The sequence below is a fragment of the Danio rerio genome, chromosome 21, assembly GCF_052040795.2.
Source record: "Danio rerio strain M-AB ecotype USA chromosome 21, GRCz13ab, whole genome shotgun sequence".
Lineage (NCBI taxonomy): Eukaryota > Metazoa > Chordata > Actinopteri > Cypriniformes > Danionidae > Danio > Danio rerio.
Genome location: NC_141041.1, coordinates 22,171,099 through 22,193,759, shown reverse-complemented (window position 1 = coordinate 22,193,759; position 22,661 = coordinate 22,171,099). Strand labels below are relative to the sequence as shown.

The window sequence follows — 22,661 nt, the reverse complement described above, 5'->3', positions numbered from 1 at the left end:
TTTCAACCATAGTTTTGCAGTGTCTAAATGTTTAAAATTGTACAAGTTGTACAAATGTCAGCAGCTTAAGCAAGCAAATTGTTAATTGGCGTTGCTGATGTTTACAATGCTTACGATGCTAAAAGCATGCTAACGTATGCTAACAATGTGTTAACCATGTGCTACTTCAGACTATAATGATGTTAACCATGCTTTTTAAACACTTTTATTTACATTTTAAATATAGAAATTATAATATTCTCTTATACAATCGATTCTTCAATCCAGATATCTGCTGAAACTAAAGATAACAGTCTTGTACATTTGTAGTACTTTTTACTCTGTTTACGCAGGAAATGCAACATATTTATTTACTATTTAAAAGCTGCTTCTGAGATCAAATTTCTCAACACAATTTTTGTTTTTAACCATAGTTTTGCAGCCATAGCCATATCACCCTGCAGCCCAAGACCGGTTACTCACTGAAGCTAAGCAGGTCTTAGCCTGGTCAGTACCTGCATGCGAGACCACATGGGAAAACTAGGTTGCTGCTGGATGTGGTGTTAGTGGGGCCAGCAGGGGGCGTCCAACCTGTGGTCTGTTTGAGTCCTAATGGCCCAGTTAACTTGAAGGGGACACCATATTGTCAGTGGGCACTGTCTTTTGGATGGGACGTCAAGCCTGACTCTCTGTGGTCATTAAAAATCTCATGGCTCGTCTCGTAAAGAGTAGCGGTGTGACCCCAGTGTCCTGGCCAAGTTCCCTCCATCAGTCCTTAGATATCATGGCCTCCCAATCATCCCCGCCCACCAAATTGGCTCTATCACTGTTTCTCTGTTGCTGGTGTGTGGTGAGCGCACTGGTGCTGTTATCCTGTGGCTGCAGTCACATCATCAAAGTGGATGGTGCACACCTAGTGCTTTATGATTGTAAAGTGCTTTGGGTGCATGGCCACACACAATCCGCTTGTTAAAGGGCCATGAAACCCCCTCGTTTCAGCAGGGTGTTTTCACACCTCCACTTGGGAAAAAGTCAGAAAAGTGGGCGTGTCCAGCTCTGTTTAGGGGGGAGTGTCGGAGGAACTAAAGTAGGATGGTGTGGGAGTGTCTATTTGTGCACGCGCGAGTTTCAGAGTCAAAATACACACCCACAGCGGACAATGTGACTGTGTTTACATGGACATCTGTAGTCGAATTATTTGCCAAATTATTAAAAGTTGGACTTTAACTGCAGTTTGGCTCTTTCGTTCAGGGAATTCATTCATGCCTCTCGCGACAAACGAGATATTTGATTCGAGGAACTGCTGCAAGCGTGTATTTTTCATGCAATGTTTGATACCGCATGGCGAATGAGAGAGAAAAAAATTCCGCGTTTCCCGGAAACTTAGATACACACGGCAGGTAGCATCAGAAAGCCGCGTGTGTTATTCCGGTCACAAAATGCGGTGCTTACATTTCTGCACTCAGTGCAATAGTAACTTAATTCGATACGAACAAACTGAATAAACAAAGAGCACTGGTCGCTTACTTACCAAATCTGTAGAGACAGGACAATCACCAGCAACTAGAGCCGCGTCTTTATGGAGAGAATACTACAAGCGAATTCAGATTTCAGCGTTTGCAGATGAGAACAGCTCTCAGGTAAACAATAATCCTCAGACACGTAAGTTATTGTTGTCGAGCGTCGCGTACACTGTTAATCCACACGTGAGACTGAGCTCTCACAGAGAGAAAATGAAAACGAAACTTAACGGCAGCAAACTATAAAAGCAACACTTCACGCTTGTTTTGCCAACACAACGTGGCGTCTTTGTGGCGTAAACACGGTGACACTAATGAATATTAATGAAGTTCCACAATAGAGCGCGCTGATTGGTTTGAACCAAGCCTTACTCATGCATTAATGTATCACACTGTAAGATGTAATAAGACACACTCTGGCACAGACACCCAGTCTGCACGCTGGAATACAACGCTATTATGTCATGACCGTGACGCAGCTTCAAAAATTCGTTTCAAACAGGAAGTAAAAATTTGCTTGAAATAACGCAAAAACAACCAATTTACACTTTTTAGTGAAATATAGGTGTCCTAATAGTGTTTTTGGCAGTGTGGGACACATATACGACTGTCAACAGCTCAAAAAATGTGTTTTGGTGTTTCGTGACCCTTTAAGTGTGACGTCACGCGAAGCGGCTTCTGGGTCCAAGTTTTCTATTCAACTGAATGGGGAGGCTCACGAAATGGTAATAATAAACGTTTACGAAGCGATTTAATTCTTTCGAAAATAAAGATAGAAGTATATATGGTCATGCCTAATATCCGATGTCAGAAAATGATTCATTTTTTTTTAATTGTTAAATTTTTGGTATTTGTTATGCAGCAAGCCCAGAGAATGTTGTGTACACTATGATTTTATATAAAATTAACTTTAATGTGTGATAGGAATAAAACGTGATCATAAACGAATGATTTCTCCACTCAAATGAATGGCGGCTTGGACCCGGAAACAGTATTACATACGTCATCACTTAACAAGCGGATAAACACACTATATAAATACACATTACATTACATTAGTGTCTAAATATGGAAGCATGTTTACAATGCTAGAAGCATGCTAATTTATGCTAACAATGTATTAACCATGCAACAAACGTGCTAGCAACATGCTAAGACCAAATCCCAATTCTAGCCCCTAGCCCTTGTTCCAGTTCTCTTTAGCTTAAAGGTGTAGGGCTAAGGGGAAGGGCTAGATACCTCTTCAAACAGACATTTTTCAGGACCACTCTCGAAACCAAGGGTAAGAAAATTTCCCAGAATACACCAGCTATAATGGCAGCATGGCAGCATTCGGAAGTAAAGAGATCCACAAATTAGTATTTTTGGTCATTATTACAAATTTTAACAAAAAACAAGCTTGTTTAAATTCATTCATAATGGCGTTCGTGTTTTACCGTTATGCTTTAAAAAAATGCTAAAATATAAACTGCTACATTTTGCGATCTATTATTTATAATCATAACTCCTGTACAGTTGTCCCACAGCATTCAGACACTCGATGACACTGGAATACCCCATCAGAAAAGTCTAGTGACTGGAAATGACCTTTTCACAGTGTCTGCTGTAGTATAGCGCAGTAAAGTTACAATCTTATTGCCACATTAGATCATTATGCATAATATATGCCTTTAATGATTTCCTGAAGATAAATACCAAAAAATAAACCAACTGGAAAAACTACTTGGGAAAATACAACACACTGATTTACTATTTAAAAGTTGTTTCTGGGATCAAATTTCCCAGCACAATCTCTGTTTTAATGAATTAACTATTTGTTAGCAAACATCAGCAGCTTATGCTAACAAATAGTTAATTAAAGTTGGTAATGTTTACAATGCTAAAATTATCCTAACAATGTGTTAACCATGCAACAAACATGCTAGCAACATGCTATATCAAACCATGATGCTAACCATGCTTTTTAAACACTTATTAACGTTACATTTTAAATATAGAAATTTATTTTTACATTTTGCCATAATATTCTCTTATACAATCAATGCTTCAATCTAGATATCTGCTTAAACTTAAAATAACAACCTTGTACATTTGTAGTTCCCCTTCGGGTGGGGAACTCCAATGCTATTAGTGGATTTGATTTTAGAAAATCCACGTATGGGAGGATTCGGTTCAGAAGCCACTTGTCTGAAAGAGTATGGAACGGGCCAATGAATGCCGATGAATTGGCAGCGTAAGCTTGCGCATGTGTGCTTCATTGCCAATTAACTCCGCATATAAGCACAGGTGAATCAAGCATTCGCTATCCTTTTTGCTTCAGAGACTTTCTGATCAAGTCGATGAGGGTTCCTCCTGCTGTGATCCCGCGATTCCAGCGAACGAGAGCATTCTCCTGGTCCAGAGTGTGTACACGCAGCGGCAGACGGTTGAGCTGGGTTTTTCCCTTGCCTGGCGTTCTTTGGGTCAGGTCCTCCAGAGCGGTGCGTATAAAGTTGCAACTTCACAAAGAGAGCAACACAGTCGTGCAGCACGTCCTTTTCAGGATGGCGCTCCGACTGTGCGTTTCTGGATGCGGTGGTTTACTGTCCTCGGATGATGGGCACGGGCACTGCGTTGCATGCCTGGGGGGTCCAGCATATTAATGCGCTGCTCGCGGGCAGTTCATGTCGTCATTGCGATTCCATGACTGTTGTGCAGTAAAGATTGCGGCTAGCCTTTGCAAAAGGGCAAACCACCACAGTTGTCCCCTGCTCTGCAGCAGGCACACAGGCAGATCTGAGGGTTCAGCGAGAGATAATCCGTCGCCCACGGGCCCGTGGACCTCCCGCTCCTCCAATTGCTCCATCCAAGCTTTGGGCTGGGGAAGCGATCCGTCTAACAGATGGTAGCCCTTACGCTCAATGACACCGGAGACCAGACGTCCACCGCGGCATCGGAGGGTGGGCTTTCATTGTCCGATGATAATCCAAACCCACTCGCCCCCTCCGGGCAAGTGAGCGCTGTCAAAACGGATCCTGAAACGGACATGTTAGCCGTGTTTTCCCGGGCTGCTTCGGCCGTGGTTTGGAGATGGTTTATCTCCCAGCTCCGCTGGCCTGTTCGGCTTCACCGTCTGTGAATTCACCCAGGAATTCGAGGCAGTGAGAGAGCAGTTTGATGGGTGCTGTCTAATCGGCGAGTCCGTAAGCCCCCTCCGCCCACCGTACCATCCATATCTGCTCCTCGCCGAAGGCGCCCGCCTACAAGAGCTGCACCGCCCCCGCACAAGCCTCTGGAGAAGCGAGCGCGTCGAGCACCTCGGAAGCAGGCAACCCCCCTGCCCAGAATGATGCTAAGTCTGGCAACGCACCGCGAAGCGTCCCTGGGACAGGCCATTTGGAGAAGAGGAAACTTGCTCTTTCCATGCTGGAGGGCAGGGCCCCATTTCCAACGGCACTTTTTACTGCCATGCATTTTTCCACTTCCCTGGATGTGACAGCCCGAAATCTGCCAGTCTGGCACGCTATGCTTTCTAGCTTGCAGGCTCGGTGCGTTTCGCCAGTGGCTCACGAGCGCTGGGAGGACGGTCTCCTTTCTCCCACCCCTCGAGCCACCCCTCCGGAGCTCGGGTGCGGAGTGAGAGTAAATCTCTCACTTCCAGCTCTTCCGTGGGACCCGCGCGCTTCCCGGATCACCACATCCACTCCGCGCTGCCCCACTGCTGGTACGTCAGCGATTGTAGCGATGAGTCCATTAGCGAGAGCTCTGCCTGCCTGGTTAGCATAGGCCAGCCCTTCGTGGTGGCTCATACGCACAATCAGACTCGGCTATGCGATTCAGTTCGCGAAACGGCCTCCCAAGTTCACGGGTGTGTATTCACCAGGGTCAGCTCCCTGTCCACCCCTGTCTTGCGAGAAGAGATTGCTGTCCTCCTGGCGAAAGATGCAATCGAGCCGCTCCCTCCAGCCGAGATGGAGAGCCGGTTTTACAGCCCACACTTCATCGTGCCCAAAAGAGCGGTGGGTCACGGCCAATCCTTGATCTGTGCATTTTGAACCGCTGTCTGCACAAGCTGCCGTTCAGAATGCTCACGCAGAAGCGCATCCTCCGGTGCGTTCATCCTCTGGGTTGGTCTGCAGCATTAGACCTGAAGGACGCGTATTTCCATGTCCCCACTCTTCCACTCGGCTCGCAGGCATCCGCATACTCCATTATCTCAATGACTGGCTGATTTTTGCCCACTCTCGGAGCAATTGATTATGCACAGAGACAAAGTGCTCTGGCACTTCCACTTGTTGGGGTTTCAGGTCAACCGAGAAAAGAGCAAACTCGCCCCCGTGCAGAGGATCTTTTCTCTCGGGCTGGAGCTGGACTCGGTCACCATGGCAGCGCGCCTCTCCGGAGAGCGCGCTCAGCTGATGCTGTACTGTCTGAGAGAGTTCGACAGTAAAATAGTGGTCCCACTGAAACTATTTCAGAGGCTCCTGGGGCATATGGTATCCGCAGCCGCTTCACGCCGCTTGGATTAATCTATATGAGACCACTTCAGCACTGGCTTCCTACATTCCTACAGGCCTGAGTGCCTCTAGGACAGGCGTCCAGTCTTCTTGTTGTTTCAACAGACGCTTCCAACACGGGCTGGGGGGCTGTGCGTTGCGGGTATGCGGCTGCGGACCTCTGGAAATGAACCCAGTTGCATTGGCATATCGCCTGGAGCTGTTGGCAGTGTTCCTCGCTCTCCACCATTTTTTTTTCGGTGCTGGAGCAGCAACATGTGCTGGTCAGGACGGACAGCACGGCGGCGGTGGCGTATATCAACCGCTTGGGGGGTATTCGCTCTCGCTGCATGTCTCCTCTGGAGTCATCCACGGCTGAAATCGCTGCACGCCATTCACATTCGGGCAAGCTCAACCGTGCAGCTGATGCGCTCTCACAGCAGCCTTACGTCCTAGAGAATGGAGACTCCACCTCGAGTCTGTTCAGCTGATATGAGAGCGATTCGGGGAAGCCCAGATCGATTTGTTGCTTCCCCCGAGATCGCTCATTCCCAGTTGTTCTTTTCCCTGACCGAGGGCTCTCGGCACGGATGCACTGGCTCACAGCTGGCCTCGGGGCATGCGCAAATACTCATTTCCACCAGTGAGCCTGCTCTCGCAGTTACTGTGCAAGGTCAGGGAGGACGAGGAACAGGTTGCTGGTTGCACCCCTCTGGCCCAACCGGACCTGGATGTCAGAGCTCTCCCTCCTCGCGATAGCCCTCCCCTGGCAGTTCCCTTTGAGAGAGCACCTACTCTCTCAGGGACAGGGCACCATCTGGCACCCTCGCCGATCTTTGGAACCTCCGGGTGGTCCTTAGACGCGAGGAAGACTTAGGTAACCTCCGATTGCGGTGGCTAATACCTTCACTCGGGCTAGAGCCCCCTCCCCGAGCGCGCCTATGCCCTGAAGTGGAGTCTATTCACTGAATGGTGCGTCTCTCGCAGAGAAGACCCCCGTAATTTGCCAGATTAGCATTGTGCTTTCTTTATGGCAAGAGAAGCTGGAGAGCAGGATGTCGCCCTCCACACTCAAGGTTACGTGGCTGCCATCTCCGCTCTCATGACGCGGTGGCTGGCAGCACCGTGGGAACGCATAACCTCATCATCCAGTTCCTCAGGGATGCTAGGCGAATTAATCCACCCCGCCCCCCTCTCATGCCCTCTTAGGATCTCGCCCTCGTTACACGAGCTGCGTCAGATCCCTTCGATCCTCGACTCAGTATCTTTTCTGTCCCAGAAGACAGCTCTGCTGGTCGCGTTGATATCGATTAGAGGGTCGGGGACCCGGAGGCATTTTTCGGTCAGTGACTGGTGCCTGTAATTGGGCTGGCTTTCTCTCACGTCCTGAGACCCCGCCCGCGATATGTGCCCAAGGTTCCTACCACTCCCATTAAATACCAGGTAGTGAGCCTGCAAGCTCTGCCCCCGGAGGAGGTAGAAATTAAGATTAATTAAAGATTTTAATTAAATTAAAGATTAAGATTAAATTAAGAAATTAAAATGCCGTATCGAAATTAAGATTATCCCACTGGATTGTGGATGCCATTCTCTCGTTTATCAGAGCCGAGGTGAGCCGTGTTCCCCGAGAGTGCGTGCGCACTCCACTCGGAGCATTGCATCCTCTTGGGTGCGTGTATGCGGCACCTTTCTAACAGACAACTGTAGAGCTGCGGGCTAGGCGACACCCAACACATTTACAAGGTTTTACAATCTGCGAGTGGAGCCGGTTTCCTCAAGGGTATTAGGTAACACTTTGGTGATTGAGGAAACAATTCGGTAGGGTGTTGAAACACACTTGCTGCGCCATTCTCCCTAACACGGAGATACGTCAGCCTTTTTATTTGTCAGTAAGTTCCTCGTCAGGTGAGCCCCACAGATTCCTCCATGGCCCCCAGCACTGACTTAGCGGAGGAGTCACTTGCTGGCCCACTACGTTGTAGGTTTGCCCGCTGGTCTGCCCGCGTTTTGGGTATAGGTGGCTGCTATGTTGGAGGACCGCGCCTCCCATGATGTGGGTGCGTCACGCTTGCTTGACTATCCTCTCATCGAAGGTGTTGGTAAGGTACAGTCATTATGGCGTTTTCCATAGTTCTCCCCTACGTGGATTTTCTAAAATCAAATCCACTAATAGCATTGGAGTTCCCCACCCGAAGGGGAACACTCTGGTTACTAAAGTAACCCTCGTTCTCGAGGAGGGGAACGGAAATGCTATTTACCATCGCCATAATGACTGTCCCTTAGCTGTTAGTAAGTCTCTTCAGCTTAAAAGGATAGCGAATGCTTGCTCCACCTGTGCTTATATGCGGAGTTAATTGGCAATGAAGCACACGTACGCAAGCTTATGTCAATTCATTGGCATTTATTGGCCAGTTCCATAGTCTTTCAGACAAGGGGCTTCTGAACCAAATCCTACCATACGTGGATTTTCTAAAATCTTATCCACTAATGGCATTTCCGTTCCCCGAGGAGGGGAACGAGGGTTACTTTAGTAACCAGAGCGTTCTATTTTACTCTGTGTTTACTCAGGAAATCCAACTTAGGATTTTACTATTTAAAAGCTGCTTCTGAGACCAAATTTCTCAACACAATTCCTGTTTACATCAATAGTTTGCAGTGTCTAAATGTGTAAACATTTTAAAACAAGTTAGCTAATGTCAGCAGCTAATGCTAGCAATTTGTAATTAGTGTTGGAAATGTTTACAGTGCTAAAAGCATGCTAATCATGCTAACAATCTGTAAAACATGCTTCATAAGCATGCTAGTAACATGCTAAATCAGATCTACTTTTTTTTTTACATTTTATATATACTTAAACATCCCATTCCTCAACCCTGATATCTGCTGACTTAAAGATGACAATATTTTTTTATTTTTTTATTATAAATTATATATATATATATATATATATATATATATATATATATATATATATATATATATATATATATATATATATATATATATATATATATATACATAAACAATTTGCTTTCGTTAGCTAAAAGATTCATTCTAATGATTTGTGTTTGACTACAGATGCCAGTTGTTTATGTATGTCATTGGAAGTTTAACAAACTCTGTGTTCCCCTATAAGCTATCAATTTCCAACAGGCCGTCTTCTCTATGGATTGTACTTGCATTCTCCTTGCCCTACTCTCCACCCTGGCTTCTTTAAGTCCCACTATGGGGTGTTTCTGTGATCATTACCCATGGAGTACCTGGTCCCAATGCACTAAAACCTGTGATTCTGGTACTCAATCACGTTTAAGGTAACAATTATTGAGCATTTATCTGATGTGTAAAGCTTAATGTTGTGATGTAAGTACATGTATTGTTGCAGGGCTGTCCAGTATGATGATCACTGGTTAAAAAACAGCTGTTCCCAGCTGTGTCAGATACATGATAATAGAGTGTGTAATGTTGAGGCCTGCCCTATAAACTGCCAGCTGACTGAGTTTGGACCCTGGTCTGAGTGTTCATCTTGTGCCAAAAAGTCAGTGAGTAAAACACACACACAGTTTAAAATGAGTTGCTCTGGGTGCTCACATAGTTTTCAGTGTTTGAGTTTTTGCATTCTATTGACCTTTTTCTTTCACATTCAAGAGGGTGCAGTCAATGGAACCTTACTGGCTCAAGACTCACATTGCAGATCTCATTCACATTCATTGATTTTTAGCTGTAAAAAAACAGCACAAAATTCAGCTTGATATTACAAACTCGTGTGTTGTTACTATGTGTAGTCATAAAATATGGTCATTTCTGCTATAGGCTAAATGAATCAAAAATCAAAAAACAAAACATTTGCAGAATAAGAGAGCAGAAGCAGAATGAGGTCAGTACAGATAATTAGCATAATGCAAACTGCTGTACATATCCTATACATTCTTAAATTGCTAATTATTTTGATTTATCTAATTTGTGCACTTTCTGCAATATAAATGAAGAGACTTTATTTAACTTATTCTATAAATAAACTTATAATAATGATAAACGATGAACTTCTTTGGAACAACATTATTCTTTATTTATCATCCTTATTTAAATATGATTTATTTATGAATGATGATCGGCTTTACTGCTTTGACTAGAATAATGACTTTTGTGCAACTGCAGCAGTTCAGGGCACATAATATTAGGTCAAACCTAGTTTAATGACCCATTTCAATGCAAAAACTTACTTTGGCTTGATTTTAAAGGACACCTATTATGAAAATCTTGTTTATTGTGTCCTGATCCAAATCCTATCCCATTTTGAGGCCCACCGCAACATGACATAGGACTGTGGTTTCCCTGCCCACCAAAATTGATTGACAGCCGTGCATTAACATGTATTCGAAGTAATGTGAAAATTTATATCAATAAGACAGGACATGCACAAAGCAACTGGAATTAAAGGTTCAGCACCCTGTGATCATCAATCATAATCAAATGTGATCAAGATTGAGTTTTACAAGTTTAAAAGGTTTTTAAAACAGTGCATTTTTGTAATGAATTTACCATCTTTGCTTCATCACCACAGCCGCATGTCAGTACAATTATAAAAGAAGACCCTTCTATCCTGGTTTGTGAACGTTAAATCAGGTTGATTTTCTACATAAACATAAAAGATATCCATACAGCAGTGTGTATTAATGTCTATCCTGTCACATTTTCATGCAAAGTTAAATGTTAAACCTTCAGGAACTGAGTTTGCCACCACTGCTCTAAACCATGTTGTTTTTCAGAATATTGTGCTGTTTGTGATTTAGTTCAAAATCAGGTCTGTGTTGAGGCCATCTCAGTTCGAAGGAGCCAACTGCAGTCAATCTCGTATGGAGGAAAGAGCCTGTCATCCTTTCAAGGAATGCAGGATTGAGCCTTTGGACTGTAAAGACAAGTTCACCTGTGACACTGGTACATCAGCAACTTCTGCTACATAATCTGCTGATCTAGCAAGTTTGTACAGTCCTTCAATGCAGTGTTCTAGAAAACTTGGGACAACCAACTTGTTTTTTTTTGCCACCAAAGGAAGATGTATACATGCTGATCTGCAATGCAACGATCAGAACGACTGTGGTGACAACTCTGATGAGAGAGACTGTGGGCGCATTAAAAGTGTGTGTTCAAATCAGCGGATGTATGCTTTCGTCCCTGGAGCAGACCAGATTGGTTTTGGGTGAGTTACAGATTGAGATCATTTACTTTCTGAGACCGCAAAACAGCTAAATGGAAAACATTTAGGGTGTTGTCAGCAAAGCATCTCTGGATATCAGAGAATGTGCTTGATTTAAAACTGATAATGATTTAAAATTTAATGATTAAATCAGATTTGATGCTGCAGCGGAGCAGATGAGAGGTGCTGTTCTGGACAACTCGTTCATGGGAAGTAATTGTACTGTAGAAAAACTAAAGAGGAACCTCTACAGAATCTCAGCCAACACTGAGAGATATGAACTCAAGGTCAGAAAGAAATCATTTTATGCAAGTATTTGAGTTGTCTTTTATAATTTATTATTATAAAATTATAATTATCATTTTTGCTCTATTTAAACACATATTAACTAATATGGGTTATTTAATAAGAATTGCAAAAAATCTTTATTAATAGTTCTTATAAAGAATTTTAAAAGGAATAATTCATAGTGTTTTGGACAGTACATTCATCATCTTGCAGTGCCAAATTTGTGTAGGGGGAGCTATTTATTTAGCTTTTCACAGCAAAATAGCATAGATAAAAATTCATTTAATGCATTTATGTGAGCAATATCACATGAGTAGCAGTGTGATATGGTTACATATTGACACTGGTGGGAGGTGTGCGTTTATACAAAAATTTGACAGCGTAATCGTGTGTATAAAAAAGAAAATCAAACACGGGACAGTCTCAAAAACGCCTTTGTATGAGGAACTACTTTCTTACTTCACTCATTCAAATCTGCAGCTGACGTCAGAACGGCAGAAACCGTTGCCTGTTCACAAACGTCACTGTAAAGCTAGTATTTAAATGATTGTCTAGCATAATATCTAAAGTGATGACAAAACAGGTGATTTTTACTCTCAGTTTCAGATTGTAAGGATGAACGGCATGAAGTGTCATCAGTCTACAGAAATTTCCCAGTATTTCTCTGTTGCAATCGGGATTTCACAATAATCAACCCCGAAAAAGCCAGAGCAAAGCAAACACGACCAGTTTCTGTGGTATAAATACAACAATACAAAATACAAAAATACAACTTTGAAACCTGATTTATAATGATTTGTTCAGCTGCAGTTTGAAACTTATGCTGAGAAAATGCTGTTTTTCTCCCTAAGGACTTATTATGTGGACTCTGTTGCCATCTTGTGGCGTAACATCAACCGTCACTTTCTTTGGTCTGCTCAGACAGGCTGATGGCGGCTGATATACTAAATCTAATGCTCTGAAATGATAAATATTTTAAAATATGTGCTATCCTTTTAAGTTGCAATCTAAACAACTACATTCTCAACTAAAACAGCATCAAAAGTACATTATGTTGTCCAACAGCCGCAATATTTTTTTAAACTGTAGAGTGTGCTCGGCTTGTCGCTGTACAAAGATAAATACACTAGATATAGCATACTGACCCTGAGCATGTGTCAATAGCGTCGCCACATTTGTACGGTGCTCCCAGCACAAATGTCATTCAGCCGCACTATTCAAGATTAAAGCCAATGTGAAGATGCTGGACTTGCACTGTGTACGTGTGTAGTAACGAGCAAACAAACCATAAAGGCAGAACATTTCAGAGGTAAGATTTAGTTTTTTCACGTTTTTGTATGTTACAAACTTTAGTGCTCAAAAAATAACGTTATTGATGATAATACAGTCTCTTACTGCACTGACCATAAGGCAAAGTAGCACCAACTCACACTAAATACTAGGCTTATGCTAGTTTTGTTGAATAAAATAAGCAAACAATGTAAATGAAATATGACAACAAGATGCTGAGGTGCTGGAAACTTGTCTTATTGTTGGCTAAGTGAATAGGAGTCATTCACAAATGAATCGCTTCGTTAGAATGAGAAGTGAAGGCAGGAGAGGAGGTGTGTTTCAGGACATGGATTAGATCAAATTTAGAGGATAATATATTTCCATGCACACAAACACACACTCTTTGTCGGCAATGCCCATGTGATCACTTATGCATCAAAGTAGAAAAGTGATATAAACTTATAATTTTCGTAATTTAAAAAAATATTTGCATTCGAACCACCGGGAAAACTCCAGATCATAGATATATGTATGTATGTGTATATATCTTGTGCTCTGGATGGCAGTCCTCCGCTGCACCTTGGCCCCACATTCATTTCCTTGAGCGCTACCTTGTAGTAAAAAGGCGGTTATATTGACACATTGCTTCCATTGGACAACAATAGCATAGGCGACATCTAATGTAAATATCTATGGTCTCTGTATGTGGGCGGAGTAATACACAAGGGTGAAGAGTGCTGTTATTTCCAGAAAATCACACAGCCATCAACCAATCAGATTCAAGAACCAGACCGAGCTGTTGTATAAATATATTTAAATATTGTTCAAAACAATCATCATCTGCTTATAAGTAGTGGCCAGAATTTTTATATTGGTGCTGTATTGTTTTGTCACAAAATTATTAGCACTAATCAAAATTCAGTCGGATTTTATTTGCAAACCCATAACAGTTCTGTTTATCTTTGGATGTCAAATAAAAGATTTTTAACCTAAGAGATTTCTGTCCTTTTATTAATGTCTATTCATTCCCAACTCTTCAGAGTGTTTTAATTAATGTCTTCTGAAAATACATGCTTTATAGCAATAACAGATTAAAATTCAGTCATGTATAGACCCTTTTCCCATTTCCGTGTTTCTCAGCAGCGGCAGTCGTCATAGTTGGTTAAATTATGATATAAACAGTGAATGGTAGAGTACAACAAATATATATATATATATATATATTCTATTTGCTAAAATAATAAAAGAAAAACTCCAGGATGGTGTTACCAAGACTTTATAAAAAGAAAAAAAGTGTGAGACTGATAACGACAGCCAGAGGAGTGAACAACGTCAAATTTACTCTCAGCCCTATAGACGTTGCTTTAAAAACAACTCACCTAAGCGGTAATTCGTTTTTTGTCATTTGACACAAAGATGATATAATACATACATATATGCATATAAATGTTCACGTATTTCATACGTCTTGTGAAAGAGATACATTATTGGTCACTGAAGCTCTAGCATGCTTGCTTGATTCGTAAGGATTCGCACAGCACATTTGAGCTTCAACAAGAACCAATGAAGTCTGTTCACATGTCAAGCAGAATTAGTCAAACATCCTTTTACGTTCACTTGTCAGTGTTTAAAGCAATGGTCTCAAACTCAATTCCTGGAGGGCCACAGCTTTACAAATATTAGTTCCAACTAACCTCCAACTCACACCTGCTTAATAGTCTCTAGTATTCTTGAACACCCTGATTAGTTGGATCAGCTGTGTTTGAGTAGTGTTGAAGCAAAACTGTGCAGAGCTGCGGCCCTCCAGGTATCAAGTTTGAGACCTATGGTTTAAAGACTAATGATAAATTTACTTGATGCATATATTAATGTATTTTTTATCTCAGCAGATGGACAGGAATCTCTCAGATTTGATTAAATGTCTTTTATTTTCAGAACAAAAAACATTTAGTTTTGGAATGACTCGAGTTAGATTAAATTAGGACAGCATTTTAATTTCAAATGAACCCTTTTATGACTGGCTTTTTTATTTGATGGCATTTCCAGATCGAAACCTTTGAGGATTTTCAACAAAAAGAAACCAAATCCCAAAAAATCGATCTGGCCAAAGAACCCCTTTACAGGGAAGCAGTGAAAGCATCTCAACAAAAGGTGAAGGTTCTTAAACAATGATGCTTTTATGCCCTATTAATATGTTCACATCTAAAGCAAAGATCTTCTCTCTTTTTTTCAGGACTCTGTGTTTTACCGCGTGGATCAAGTTATCGTAACAGCAACATTCAAAGTAAAATCCTCTGACCTCTATTTATCAGATCAGTTCCTTCAGTTTCTAAGCAGCCTACCCTTGGAATACAACTACGCCCTTTACAGGCATATATTCCAGCTGTTTGGAACACATTATTTCAGCTCTGGGACATTAGGAGGGAAGTATGAGCTACTTTTCCAATTCGATCGAGAAGAACTGAAAACCTTTGGTAAGTAGATATTATTATTATCGGATAGGAAGCGGTTGTGGCACATCATTAGTGTTCACTTGACTTTATTGTTTCCCTCTCATTTCTTGCTATTAAAATCAGCCAAACATCTTTACACTTTTTAGGGCTTAAAGAAAGCGACTCAGAGTACTGCTTGTCTCATGATGACACACTCGTCACATTTTTTTTATAATAGACATTCACAAAAAAACACTTGTGGGAATATTTCTATGAAAACCAAATATGAAGGTAACAGACATACAAATGTACTATTTACGCAAACAAGGCTTATGTTTTTAGTTATATAAATGTGTGTCCACTCCAGGGTCAATGGTAAAAGCATCAAAGATCTGTATCACATCTGTACAAGGAGGAGATCCATATTTTGCAGCAGCACTGGCCTGGGAGAAGAACTGCGTTTCACCAGCGAGCCCTTTAATCACAGACTGGATCAAGTCTACTATAAAAAATCCAGTGGTTATTCATTTTGAGGTTAGAAAGAGCAACAAACCTTAATGCCCTTTCTGTAAAAACAAAACAAAAGAGGCCATCATGGAATCTGTGATATTTTAATGGTTATAATAGAAATAATACTGGCTTTAATGGAAACTATTTGGCCTTCTATTGGTGCTGTGTTCAAATCAATACATCCTAATGTAATGTGTCCCACAACACACTTAAAATCATCAACATGTGCTACTTTTAATGGCTAAAATCTTTTTTACTACTTACTACTAATTTTAGTAGTGGGAGTCTTCTTCTGTGATGGTTTCTGTTGTTTGAAAATGGCTGTGGATTAACCTGCTAATCATACTGGCAGCCTTTTATCTAAAAAGAGAGAAAAGAAGAGCAAATCACCATCAATAAATGGCTCTCAGATTTTAATATGTTTGTGTCTTATCCAGCTTTTGCCTTTAGTGAATTTGGTGCGGGGCATCTCTTGTGCTGTGACAAAAAGACGCCACTTTCAGCGGGCACTGGAGGAGTACCAGACCGAATTTGACTCCTGCAAATGTGCCCCCTGTCCGAACAATGCTTGGCCGGCTCTTTCAGGAACCGAGTGCCTTTGTATATGCCAGACTGGAACATATGGATCAAACTGCGAGAAACGAGCACCGGACTACACCTCAGGTTTACGTGCATGCTTTTAAATATTCAAATGTGGTATTGACGTAAAATATAAATACCCTTTGTAGGCAAGGCAGGTTTATTTATATAGCACATTTCATAAACTATGGTAATTCAAAGTGCTTTACATAAAAAAGACAGAAACGTAAAATAAACAACAATAAGAAATAAAAACAAATAATAAAAATGATTAAAATCCAATACAACTAGATTAAAATGTGTTAAACGACATGTTAAAAAGACTTAATAGTACGATCTGTCGGACGTAGGACAGTGGACATTCAGTAAAGGCACAGCTAAACAGATGTGTTTCACTCTTAATTTGAATGTACCTTATGTTGGAGCACATCTGATCACTTCTGGAAGCTGATTCCATCAACGGGGGATGCAGTAGCTGAAGGCCGATTCACCCTTCTTTGACTGAACTCAATTTGAGACTGAATTTCCAATTTACTTAACCCTAATGGTCTGAGTGATCTGTTTATTATATATAAAACATTGTTAACTCACCCTCATGAGGACTTTTGTTCATGTTCAGAACAAAACTGTAGATATTTTATGAAATCAGAGAGATTTCACTGTTGAAAATCTTTTTTTTTTTACACTTTAAAACATTTTAAATCAAAACTATTTAAGCAGTTCAATCCTTAAAAAGTCTTCAGAAGAGATATTATTGTTTTATATGAAGATTACATTATTCACATATAAACAATGATCAGCAAAAATGAACAGCATTTCTACATGATAAGCAGGAACAAACCTCATTAATTTGTATTTGAACCAATTTTGACACCATCTGTCCACATCTTACAGTTGAAGTTGATGGGCACTGGAGCTGCTGGAGCTCTTGGAGTCCTTGTGATGCCACCTTGAAGAAGCACCGCTCTCGTACCTGCAGCAACCCTGCCCCACAGCGAGGCGGCAAACCCTGCCCAGGCCTTGAAAAACAGGTGGAGGAATGTACTATCTCCTTTTTTCAGGAGTAAGTGCCCTGATTTACCTTGTAGGCTACAAGCAGGCTTGTACTGTCATTGTTACGTCGATGAATGTGAATTGTTCTAATTTGGGTAGCATGTGCCTGAAGCTAGTCATTTACATTCAGTCTGTCCATACAGTATCTCACACACATGTTGGTGTTGGTGGTTTACAAGGACTCTCCATAGGAGTAATGTATTTTATTCACATTTCTAAACATAATAGTTTTAATTAATAATTCATTTCTTATTACTGATTTATTTTATCCTTACCATGATGACAGTAAATAATATTTGACTAGATATTTTTCAAGACACTTCTATACCGCTTAAAATTACATTTAAAGGCTTAACTAGGTTAACTAGGCAGGTTAGGGTAATTCGGAAAGTTTTGGTATAAAAATGGTTTGTTCTGTAGACTATCGAAAAAAAAAGATAGCTTAAAGGGGCTAATAATTTTGACCTTAAAATAGATTTGAAAAATTGAAAAACTGCTTTTATTCTTGCCGAAATAAAGCAAATAAGACTTTCTCCAGAAGAAAAAAATATTATCAGACATACTGTGAAAATTTTCTTGCTCTGTTAAACCACATTTGGGAAATATTTGAGATAGAAAAAAAAATCAAAGGGGGGCTAATAATTCTGACTTCAACTGTATGTGTAAAAGCGTTCTTGTAAGAAGTAAAATGCAAAGATACTAAAGATTTATTTTAGTTTTTATTTGATTGTAACCTATTATTATTATTATTCTCTCTTCTTGTTTTTGTCTCTAATTTATTTCCTTTTTTGGTTAATTATTTAGTATTTTCGCCAGAGGCGAAAGTTGGTTGCTTGTCCATAACAATGTATGCTAGATTATTTCCAACTGTTCAATAAAAATGTAATCACAAAAAAAGAAAAACAATAAAAGAATTGATAAACTTAGTGAACACTTATATCTTCTCAAACATCAGACTTCAAGCTACATAAATATAACACATTTTCTTTAAAAATTGTTTTACAAAAAAAGTACCCATCTATGAAAATCTACAGAATTATTTGCAAACGAGACCCACTTTTCCTATTTGTCCATCTTTCACAGGCAAAACGTCTGCATTAATGATGACAGTGAGAGTCGGCTGCCTTCTGGAACTTCTGGCTGTGCAAAACCTCTTCCACCAGCTAACAGTCACTTAAGAGTGCGCAAAAATCACATCACAATGTTTTGCCAAACTCTTTTACATTGTCTTTTAATATCTTTCATATTTCTTATATGTGCAGTTCAACAAGCGTCAGTATGATTATGGAGATCTTGAGGAGATTATTTGCTTCACTGGATTTGAGTTGCAGGGATTCCAGCTCATTCATTGTTTGCAGGATGGTACATGGGAGAAACCAAAGGCACAGTGTATTAGTAAGCCAAACAAATGCCTGTTTAATATCAGAATAACACAACTTATGATCTGAAAGCTCATTTTGTCCTTTAACACACTTTGTAATCAATGTAATTCATGCCGTACCAGAAACCGTTTGCTCCAAACCCTCTGTGCCTGATGGCATGACGATTAATCCAGACAGAATGGAGTATAAAGTAGGAAGTGACATCATGCTGGTTTGTTTAGAGAGCGGCACGAGTCCTTCAGGACGCCTGTCTTACTCTTGTGGAAAAAGTCTTGTCTGGGAACCGAGCATTCCAAAGGACATATACTGCAAAATCGGTACTCATTCATTTTTCTTCGGCTTCTTCTCTATTTTAGAGGTCACCACAGCGGAATTGACCGCCAACTATTCCGGCTTTTGTTTTATGGAGCGGATGCCCTTCCAGCCACAACCTAGTACTGGGAAACACCCATACACACACACACACACATACACACACACACACATACAGTATGGACATTTATTCATTCATTTCATTTTCCTTCGGCTTAGTCCCTTTATTTATCAGGGGTCATCACTGCGGAATAGTGTAAACCGCCAACTTGTCCAGCATATGTTTTACCCAGCAGATAGAGTGCATATGTTTTACACAGCGGATGCCCTTCCTGCTGCAACCCAGTACTGGGAACACTCTCTCATTCACACAAATGTATGGACAATTTAGCCTACCTAATTCACCTATACCAAGTGTCTTTGGACTTGTGGTGGAAACCAGAGCACCCGGAGGAAACCCTTGCCAACACGGGGAGAACATGCAGACTCCACACAGAAATGCCATCTTGCCCAGTCGGGACTTTAACCAGCGACCTTCTTGCTGTAAGATGACAGTGCTAACCACTGAGCCACAATGCCGCCCAAAAATAGGAGCTTACAAAGAATAAATGCCAAACTTGATTTTGATTCACAGCTTTAGCTTCTGAGATGCAAATATGATGCCTCTATTGTGACCTTTTAAAGGTTTGTTTTGGAGGTGTCTTAAAACAGGTTTATAACCGTCAATGGTCCCTGTGATGGCCAAATAAAAAATACGTGGAACCCAATTGCAAGTAATACAAGTCTTTAATGCTGTTCTCACAAGGACAGGAAAATGGTGAGTCGCTGGAAGTACAGAAACTGTTGGAATAATAATAGAAGCGATCTGGTTCGGCAGCGCCGATCAAATGTTCATGATACTCATCAACAGAGCGGATCAAACAACTGGTGTGTGCGGATTAATTGGCTTATGAAAAACGGGCTTTACTTTGGATACATGGAACACGGGATGAATTCTCCTGTACGCTGGTGGTAATTTGAGGCGGATTGCCACAGGACTAATGATTTTAGTGACAATAAAAGGTCAGATAAATTTAGGAGCTAACTTATTACAGACGGTGCAGAGCGGAATGTTTTTAGTAGAAAGCCACACTTTTTGACCAACAACGTAAACCGGAGTCTTAGACCGGTGGCGATCGGCTTTAGCCTTGGTGCACGTCCCTACTTGGAGGAGGGTCTGTCTGGTCCTAATTCAAGTGCGACGGCACCTCTGGACAAAGGCGTGGATGGAGGGAACTGCAACTTCGGATTCCAGACTGGGAAAAACTAGTGGTTGGTAACCTAGACTACACTGAAACGGAGAAAGGCCGGTGGCCGACATTGGTAACGAATTATGTGCGTACTCCACCCACGAAAGTTGTTGACTCCAGGAGGATGGATTCTGCTGGACCAAACATCGCAACGTGCGCTCAAGATCTTGATTGGCTCTCTCAGTCTGGCTGTTACTCTGGGGTTGAAAACCAGAAGAAAGACTAACAGTGGCCCCAAATAAATGACAGAATTCTCTCCAGAATTTAGAGACGAACTGCAGCCCCCTGTCAGAGACCACATCCGTCGGGAGGCCATGAATGCGAAAAACGTGATCAATGACAGCAACCGCTGTCTCTCTGGCTGACGGTAATTTGGGCAGGGAGATAAAATGAGTAGCCTTCGAGAACCTGTCCACCACGGTTAAAACTACCGTGTTATCGTTAGAGGATGGAAGACCCGTAACAAAATCTAGCGAAATGTGTGACCAGGGTCTCGAAGACACTGACAGCGGTTGGAGGAGTCCAGCAGGTGGGCGATTGGAAGACTTGGAAACCGCACAGACAGAACAAGCCAAAACAAAATCGTGCACATCACGAGCCATAGCTGGCCATCAAAATCGTTGTTTAATAACAAATAATGTGCGACTCACCCCTGGATGACAAGCTACCTTGGAGGATTGACCCCACCGGAAAACGTCAGACCATAACCCCTCCAGCACGAACAAACGACTCGATGGGCATCCGATCGTAGGCGTTACCCCATCCAGGGCTGCGCGGACCCTCAACTCAATCTCCCAGGAAATGTTCGCTACGATGATGTTCTGAGGGAGCACAGGATTGGGAAATGATTTGCGATCCGAAGGATCGAAAAGATGTGATAACGCGTCAGGTTTGATGTTTTTGGAACCTGGTCTGTACGAGGTGGTAAAATTAAACTGTCCAAAAAGTAATGCCCACCGAGCCTGCCTGGAGTTTAATCTTTTAGCGGATCTAATATATTCAAGATTCTTATAACTGGTCCAGACGATAAAAGGCCCCCCCGAGCCTTCTAACCAGTGAAGCCACTCCTCCAGAGCAAGCTTGACGGCCAACAACTCTCGATTACCAATGTCGTAATTTCTTTCTGCAGGGGATAACCGATGAGAAAAATACGCGCAAGGATGTAGCGCTCATTTGTGCGCCCATAGGCGTTCTGGTCTAAAAATGAAGGCGTTCTGAGGCGGAGCGCTGGTGCGTTACTATTTTGAGAAACTATAATAGATTTTTCATTAGTTTCATTAATTGGCTTATGAAAAACGGGCTTTACTTTGGATACATGGAACACGGAATGAATTCTCCTGTACGCTGGTGGTAATTTGAGGCGGATTGCCACAGGACTAATGATTTTAGTGACAATAAAAGGTCAGATAAATTTAGGAGCTAACTTATTACAGACGGTGCAGAGCGGAATGTTTTTAGTAGAAAGCCACACTTTTTGACCAACAACGTAAACCGGAGTCTTAGACCGGTGGCGATCCAGGGCTGCGCGGACCCTCAACTCAATCTCCCAGGAAATGTTCGCTACGATGATGTTCTGAGGGAGCACAGGATTGGGAAATGATTTGCGATCCGAAGGATCGAAAAGATGTGATAACGCGTCAGGTTTGATGTTTTTGGAACCTGGTCTGTACGAGGTGGTAAAATTAAACTGTCCAAAAAGTAATGCCCACCGAGCCTGCCTGGAGTTTAATCTTTTAGCGGATCTAATATATTCAAGATTCTTATAACTGGTCCAGACGATAAAAGGCCCCCCCGAGCCTTCTAACCAGTGAAGCCACTCCTCCAGAGCAAGCTTGACGGCCAACAACTCTCGATTACCAATGTCGTAATTTCTTTCTGCAGGGGATAACCGATGAGAAAAATACGCGCAAGGATGTACCTTGCCATCCAAGGCAGAGCGCTGGGACAGGATGGCTCCGACCAAAACCTCAGATGGATCGACCTCCACCACAAACTGCCGGGAAGGATCAGCGGCAAAGGATAAGTATTCTTAACCGTGATGCTGTTCAGCCCTTGATAGTTTATGCACGGACGAAAAGAACCTTCCTTCTTTTTCACAGAAAAAAATCCCGCCCCCGCAGGTGAAGAAGACGGGCGGATGATCTTGGCTGCTAGAGAATCAGAAATATATTTCTCCATGGACTCCCTCTCTGGAACAGACAGCGAATATAACTTGCCTTTAGGCAGAGACGTACCTGGCAGTAAGTCTATAGCACAGTCATAGGGACGGTGAGGAACTAGAGAAGCAGCCCGGGACTTACTGAACACTCTCTTCAGGTCATGGTACTCACGAGGCATGTTTGACAGATCCACCTGCTCTTCCTGAAACACAGAACA

General features: G+C 41.9%; 1 pseudogene across 1 annotated transcript in view; it reads left to right on the top strand.

Moving 5' to 3' along the window:
* Positions 1–22,661, top strand: part of LOC141374979 (complement component C6-like) — a 28,369-nt pseudogene that overhangs the window by 327 nt on the left and 5,381 nt on the right. Inside the window, exons 2-14 of the transcript NR_203068.1 lie at positions 9,128–9,285; positions 9,357–9,513; positions 10,765–10,909; positions 11,024–11,171; positions 11,323–11,455; positions 14,775–14,879; positions 14,962–15,202; positions 15,328–15,451; positions 15,528–15,694; positions 16,108–16,333; positions 17,144–17,312; positions 18,386–18,482; positions 18,565–18,697. The product of NR_203068.1 is annotated as a complement component C6-like, transcript variant 1, non-coding (transcript). The remainder of the gene's footprint in view (positions 1–9,127; positions 9,286–9,356; positions 9,514–10,764; positions 10,910–11,023; positions 11,172–11,322; positions 11,456–14,774; positions 14,880–14,961; positions 15,203–15,327; positions 15,452–15,527; positions 15,695–16,107; positions 16,334–17,143; positions 17,313–18,385; positions 18,483–18,564; positions 18,698–22,661) is intronic.